Genomic DNA, 7,956 nt, shown 5'->3' with positions numbered 1-7,956 from the left:
TGGGATCAGCAGCAGGATATGAGACAGCCATAGGATCTGAATCACCATCAATCATCACTAAACAAGCAGAGTTAACTGGCTTATGGAGCTATAGAGCTTTTCCTGCTGTGCCCATTAGCACAACTAACCAGCTCAGCTAACCAGCCCACTGGTTATAACACGTAAACACACCCTCACACCCAAACACAGCCATCACTAGCAAAGTGCATCTGTGATGAATGAGATTCAATCAGCCTTCCGGCCTTCCAGGCTCAAGATAACATTTCTGCTATTGATAGTATCAATTTATAATTTAATTTCAGGTCCTAGCTCTTAAGAGATAAGACTGTTTGCAGAGCTAAAATCTAATCCAGTAGAGGGTATTGGACAGAGTTCCATAAATTCCGATGACCACAAGATAGCCTGATTTCCTTAAAACTCCGCTAGAATACCTTTTATAAACCTGAATTTCTAAAACAAGGAATAATGAAAACGGTGACACCAAATTTCATATTTGCTTATCTCATTAACCCAGATGCGTGAACTCACTGATTAGCCTGAATGTACACTTTTAAAGAAAAAGAAGGAAGAAATCCACTTGTGATCTTTACAAAAGTGCAGGCAAATCACGCTTCCTCTGAGAGTAGTCAGTGAAAATTGGTCTCATATCTTTAGTAGCTTATTATTTGCTTTTCCTTAAGAAGACAACACTTGCTTGTGTTGTCGCAAACCATACAGAATGATAAACAGAGATCATTATTAATCGTTCCATATCTGGCTGCTTCTTTGAGGGTCTGCCTCCTGTATATTTATTTCAGGAGATCTGCCGCTGTAAACCCTGTTACCTTCAGCTCTCCTTGACGGTGGGTGCTCCTTTCTGCTGCGGGATTGATGTAGGCGTAGACTAAGTTATCAGGCAGCTCCTGACCCATCCAAGGAGGATAATTTTATTTCATGTCTGTTTAGCCTCTGTCCTGTGCTCTCTAGAAGGCATCAGTTTTCTCAGGTGAAGAACACAAATAAAATTGAGAAATGCTCCCTCAGGCTGAGAGGTTAGGAATCATGCCAAGATTTCCCTGAATGAAGTCACTCTCTGCATAATCTTCCCTGCTCTGGCCAGCTCTCACAACCGCGTGCTGCCCTTTGATTAGAGGAGTATTAAAGGCAGTGGAAAATCACTCAGAGGTTTGATCGCCAGTCATTTTCTTCTCTTATCCAGTTTCTGTTTTATAGGATAATCCCAAGGTGATCTCTTGCTCTTCCCTTTCTTTTGCCATTTTTCGCACACACGTGTGTGGCAAGTGTGCGTGTGAAACCTATGAAACAAGCAACATAAATAATAAGCATCCCCTCTGTCATTTTCTTTTCCTGAACCACACCCTCCTCCTCTCCTAACAAAGAACTTTTGAGAAATCGCCTTTCTCCTCCTAGTGTGGAGCAAAATCATTAAACAAAAATTATAGGGTGGTTTAGCCAATTTCTCCACTCTACTGTGAATTCTTCAAAGCTGTTATCCCAGGATGCTGCCTGCATGCTTCTCCCTATTCTAAGCATCTTCCACCAAAGTATAAACAATAGTGAGTCAGTTCATCAAAATGGTCAGAAATGTAGAATTTAGCCCATGAGAATCAGCCTCCATTCTCCCTCCTCGGGACAAGTTTCATCTTTGTTAATCCTACAACAATGGATTCTGAAATAATACAAATGTAAGTTCCTTGTAAAATAAATGTATTCTTTGAAAACCTGGATAAGGATAAAGAACATTATTCACACTTTAGATGTAAGTACTTTAAGTCTAAATTGTGTAAAAATAGTCATTATTAATAACAACGACAAAAACAACCACCTGAGTGGTGGGAAATTTAAAAAATCAGAAATTTTGCTAAGCCTGAATCTTGGCTAGTCTTTTTTAAAATGCAGATTCATTTTTGCCAGATTGCCAGATGTGTTCTGGAATATCATTGTACTGACATCCGTGGAAATGGCATCTAATCCTGGTTTTACCTCTTCTTCATTGTGAGTTCCCGAGCAATTTATTCTCCCTCTTTCCCTATTCCATTAAATGAGACGATTGGTTACATAGATCTCTAACATCCTTTTCTGCTTTCAAATCTCATGGACATCAGGATCGAGCACTCAACTCCCTCCTCCTACGTATCCATAGGGAAGAACTTCCAAAAAGGATCATTCCAGGACTCGCGCCCTCATATCTCTCCTAATTAACGAATTTGGAAGTCCATTCCTGTGTAGGCATCAGCCTGACCCCAAGAAGCATACTTCCTCCATGCTTCTATGCCTTAAGTTTTCCAGTACAGACCTCTGCTGGCAAAGCCTATTGCTTTCTAACTCAGACTATGACTGGGTGAGTAAATTTAATTCTGAGGTAAAGTGTAAGTGTATCTTCGCATTCTGCAGAGATTAGGTAATAAAGTGGGTACTTTGATGCTCATTTGCCTGACTCCTGTGGTTATCTCTTCATTGCTTCTAAACTTGAGGGGGTAGGAAAGAACCGTTATATATTAACTTCCCTGTAAAATTTCAATTAGAGGAACAAAGGCTTGATGGGAACAACTAGAATCCAGGAAGGGAGGGAGGGAGGGAGGGAGGGAGGACAAACTGAAAAATATTTGTTGAATGGGTAAACTGGTAGACAAATACATGAATGCTTCTTATTACTTCTTAACAGAACAATTTTATATAGATGCTTATTTAAATGAAGCAATCTGACATTTACTGGATTGTTGCATGCGAGTGTACATGTTTTGTATTTTTTGTCTGTATGTAAATGTATTTCCATATTCCATACACAAAGTACATTGTCAGATTACAATGTATGATAGCACATCAAGGTTTATTTGGAGTTTCTTTTATGCCCAATAATCCCTAGACTGCAAACTTTATAATTATAGAGTTGGACTTAGTTCTCAGAGCTCCTGGTACGAGCTTTATCCCTTGGGTGGATTCTTGGCTTTTCTCCCAGCATGGCCCCCAAACACCAGTCTTCACTTCCACCCCAAGCAAAGAAACCGAAGAAACCGAGACGGACTCCTGCCTCCAGGCCAGAGGAAAAGTCTGCTTCTCCAAACTTGCCGAAGGAAGAAAAAGAACAGCAAGAAGCAATTGAACATATTGATGAAGTACAAAATGAAATAGACAGACTTAACGAACAAGCCAGTGAGGAGATTTTGAAAGTAGAACAGAAATATAACAAACTCCGCCAACCGTTTTTTCAGAAGAGGTCGGAATTGATCGCCAAAATCCCAAATTTTTGGGTAACAACATTTGTTAACCATCCACAAGTGTCTGCACTGCTTGGGGAGGAGGACGAAGAGGCGCTGCATTATTTGACAAGAGTCGAAGTGACAGAATTTGAAGATATTAAATCAGGTTACAGAATAGATTTTTATTTTGATGAAAACCCTTACTTTGAAAATAAAGTTCTCTCCAAAGAATTTCATCTGAATGAGAGTGGTGATCCATCTTCAAAGTCCACTGAAATCAAATGGAAATCCGGAAAGGATTTGACAAAACGTTCAAGTCAAACGCAGAATAAAGCCAGCGGAAGAGACAGCATGAGGAACCAGAAAGCTTCTTCACCTGGTTTACTGATCATTCTGATGCAGGTGCAGATGAGTTAGGAGAGGTCATCAAAGATGATATTTGGCCAAATCCATTACAGTACTACTTGATTCGGGACATGGATGATGAGGAAGGGGAAGGAGAAGATGATGATCATGATGAAGAGGAAGAAGGATTGGAAGATATTGATGAAGAAGGGGATGAGGATGAAGGTGAAGAAGATGAAGATGATGATGAGGGGGAGGGAGGAGAGGAAGATGAAGGAGAAGATGACTAATGGAACACTGATGGATTCCAACCTTCCTTTGTTAATTTTCTCCAGTCCCTGGGAGCAAGTTGCAGTCTTTTTTTTTTTTTTTTGTCCTTCTCCTCTTGTGCTCAGTTGCCCTGTTTTTGAGGTCTCTTTTCTCCTTTATACCATGGCTCACAACTTATTTTGGGGGGAAATACCTTGAGCAGAATTCAGTGGGAAAAGAATCTCTACCCTTTTCTGTTCCAAATTCATTTTTATCCCTTCCTGTCTCAACAAAAACTTTATGGAATCAACACCATCATGCTCTGTGGGAAAAAAGAAAAACCTTCTGCTCCCTTAGCTCTGCTGGAAGCTGGAGGGTGCTAGGCCCCTGTGTAGTAGTGCATAGAAGTCCAGCTTTTTTCCTCCATTCTCTGTATACTGGGCTCAGAGATTACACTGTGTCTCTATGTGAATATGGACAGTTAGCATTTACCAACATGTATCTGTCTGCTTTCTCTTGTTTAAAAAAAGAAAAAAAAAACTTAAAAAAAATGGGGTTATAGAAGGTCAGCAAAGGGTGGGTTTGAGATGTTTGGGTGGGTTAAGTGGGCATTTTGACAACATGGCTTCTCCTTTGGCATGTTTAATTGTGATGTTTAACGGACATCCTTGCAGTTTAAGATGACACTTTTAAAATAAAATTCTCTCCTAATGATGACTTGAGCCCTGCCACTCGATGGGAGAATCAGCAGAACTTGTAGGATCTTATTTGCAATTGACATTCTCTATTGTAATTTTGTTCCTGTTTATTTTTAAATTTTTCTTTTTGTTTCACTGGAAAGGAAAGATGATGCTCAGTTTTGAACGTTAGAAGTGTACAAGTTGCTTTGTTACAATAAAACTAAATGTGTACACACACACACAAAAAAAATTATAGAGTTGGAAACCTATTCCTTTCGGTTTTCTTATGCTTAAGATATAGCTTAGCATTTACATTTATTTGCTAAAATAAACAGGATGATGATTTGGAGGAGCTTCCCCAGGCCTCTCCTAACTGAGTGCTTGCTGGATGCAGATGCCAATTCTCCTGAATTCTGAAACTGATTCAAAGGGAACCTTGACAGGACACTTTCAAAAGGAAGGGAGCTAGTGCTTAGTTGTGTTTGTTTATGAACATATATCATTTATTTAATGATTAAAATCACAAATACTACTTAAATATTAGCTTTAGTTTTCAAATTAAAATGTCTTCTTAAAAATAGAAATTCCTTTATACATTGTTGGTTGGAATGTAAATTGACACAACCTTTTCTTAGAATAATTTGGCAAGATTTATCAAAAGCTTCAAAAATAGCCACTAACTTTCACCTAGCAACACCTATTTTAGAATTTATACTAAGAAAATCATTATGCCTGTGCACAAAAATTTACGTATAAAAATTATTTCTGTAGGTATTTCTTATAATAGTAAAATTTCAGAAGCTTTTAAAATGTCCAAAAATAGGAGTTTGGTTTTTTTTAATAGTAAATCGGTATTTAGGAACACAATATCCTATAAAATTATGGAGCAAAAAGCACAATATATTCTCAAGTTAAGTTTATAGCATAGTATTACTGAAGGGTTAAACATTTTAAAATAAATCTGTTTGTCTATACATATGCCCCTTAAGATGACAATGTCGTTGTTTTTTCAACATGTATTAGTTGAAGTTAGTTCATACATTTTAGGAGACAACTTTCCATGGGTCTCTTGCATTTCTGCTTATTTTGCAAGTAGAGACACTGACTGCTATATTTTTCAGACTGTCTTTCCAAGAATGTGTGTATTGTGAACAGCCTTGGAAGATGTAGGGTCTCCTTCTGGAGCAAAGGGTACATTGGTTTACTATCCAGTTTAATAAAGATAGTGTCTCCTCTGAGACAAAGTTCAGACAGGCTATTGTCCGTAAGAAAAGTTTCAAGTTCCCTAAGCACAGTGTCCCTCTCCTGTAATACAGCTCACTGTGTTTATGGGTGCCAGTGGGCCCTCTTTGTGTCACCCGGTGGGAATTGGGGCTCAGGAACTACTTCAAAACATGCTTATGCTCTATTGTTGTAATAAACTGTCCTCTATCTCTGACCAAGAAGTCTCGTGTCTTCTACCAGCATCTATAAAACTATTGCAGGCTAACTTTGCAGCTTGCAGTTCTTGATAATGTAGGTTGTTTTATTTGTGATTTTTTATACATTGCAATCTTACTACCATAAATATAGGTAACTTTAGAACCAGATGTTTAATGTTACTTTTTAAAAGAATCTGAAAGCCAGGTGCCACGTCACAATAACGTGCCAATAATAGCGTCAGAGGATGCTGGTCTATGTGGCAGGAATGGGGGTGAGGCAGCTAAAGAGACTTTGTCTGTTGGTAAACTTGGACCTTCTGGTGATGCTTTTCACATGTCGAGAGGCTTGAGGGCTCTGCTTTCAACTTAGAGCCTGTTGAAATCTCAGGCAATCCACTGCCTATTCTTCATGCGGTTCATGGGGCAAGGAACTGTCCCAACAAAATAAGTTGCTCTCTTGGAAAAAGTGTCAGCTGCAACGTCTGACAGGGAACAGGTGTTTGGTGCATAGGACCCAGAGTCAAGAGCCTGCTGCCTTTAAATGTAACTGTCAAGTGATCAGCGTCTGCCAGCAAATGGCACTGGGAACAGAGCCCTTCTTTAGAGAACAGATGAGACTTTATAGTTGCTGGAGGTTATAAATGTTTGTGAATGTGGCTGTGCGTGCATATGTTCTCTCATCAACATCCACTGGAGCACAGGAGTAAAATGTTTATGAAAAGGTCTTTATCGGGTGGTAGTTTTACTTCTATAATTTGAAATGAGATGAAATGAATAGAGTGTAATTATCTAAAGATTTCTTTGGCACGTATCTCCACTGTACCTTGGAACTCAGAGATGGTGGTTTAAGACAAAGAAAACAAAGGAAAGGAAGGGAGGCTCTTCCCTTGCCTCTTAAGCCATTGTGTTATATTCTCAGGAGAAAGGGGAGGGCTGAGTCCATGTCTGATTGATTTCAGGGAATGCAGACTTAGAATAATTAAATTGGGGCTTTCTTTCATTCCTAAAAGAATTTTAAAGTAACTATTGCTACATAAATCGAAGCTATAAGAAGCCCGTTTAGGTAGAAGTTGACTCTCAGCCATTAAAAAAGTTAATCCATTATAAATGAGTACAAATAACCCTAATCCAGTTCCCCAGCACACAGTTGCCTCCCGTTTACACTCTGACGATTAGTGTGGATTTCTGAACCAGGCTTTGATTCCCAGTCCTCTTTCTCATGGAACGCTAGAGTCACATAAGTTTCTTTATGACACAATGGCTGTTAGTTCCTTGCACCAACATCCATCATCACTGACCACCTTAGTAACAGAACTCCAGTTTTATTCAGGATGGCAACATGTCCAGGTAAAAGGCTACAGTTCCCAGGTTTTTGGTTTTGTTTTGTCGGTTTGTTTTTTGCAGTTAAATGTGTACCTAATTTCTGGTCAAATAGAAGAAGTACCCTGCAGATTTCTTTTTCTTTCTTTTTTTTTTTTTTTTTTTGCGGTACGCGGGCCTCTCACTGCTGTGGCCTCTCCCGTTGCGGAGCACAGGCTCCGGACGCGCAGGCTCAGCGGCCATGGCTCACGGGCCCAGCCGCTCCACGGCATGTGGGATCCTCCTGGACCGGGGCACGAACCCATGTCCCCTGCATCAGCAGGCGGACTCTCAACCACTGTGCCACCAGGGAAGCCCTAGGAAGGTTCTTTAAAAGGGAAATAATGCTTCCTCCTCCTCTTTTCTTTTTCCCCAGCCCTCTCTCTCTTCCCTTTCTGCTACCTCATTGTTGCAGATGGAATTAGAGCAATTGTCTTGCTGATGGAAACCAAGGAGGGCAGAAAGATGGCAGGATCCTGGTCTCTAGTGATTTTGTGCTTTCTCCAAACAATCTCCTCTGAACTTTGTTGTTATTGTGGTTGTTTACATAAAAAAATAAACCCTGGGTGTAAACCTACGTCAACAATTCTAACTGAACAAACATTCTAGCTGATACAGATTGTCTGCCCTCAGATTAGACATTTATCACAAACTCTTTGGTGAATGTCTAAAATGGATTGGAAATTTTTCAGGTTTTGAAAG

General features: G+C 39.7%; 1 pseudogene; it reads left to right on the top strand.

Annotated features, from left to right (window-relative positions):
* Nucleotides 1-2,960: 2,960 nt before the first annotated feature.
* LOC132508592 (protein SET-like) lies at nucleotides 2,961-3,982 on the top strand (annotated as a pseudogene).
* The last annotated feature ends 3,974 nt before the right edge of the window (nucleotides 3,983-7,956 follow it).

This window comes from Lagenorhynchus albirostris, chromosome 18, assembly GCF_949774975.1.
Source record: "Lagenorhynchus albirostris chromosome 18, mLagAlb1.1, whole genome shotgun sequence".
NCBI lineage: Eukaryota > Metazoa > Chordata > Mammalia > Artiodactyla > Delphinidae > Lagenorhynchus > Lagenorhynchus albirostris.
The sequence above is the reverse complement of the archived record's forward strand: the minus strand, read 5'-3'. Positions and strand labels throughout refer to the sequence as shown.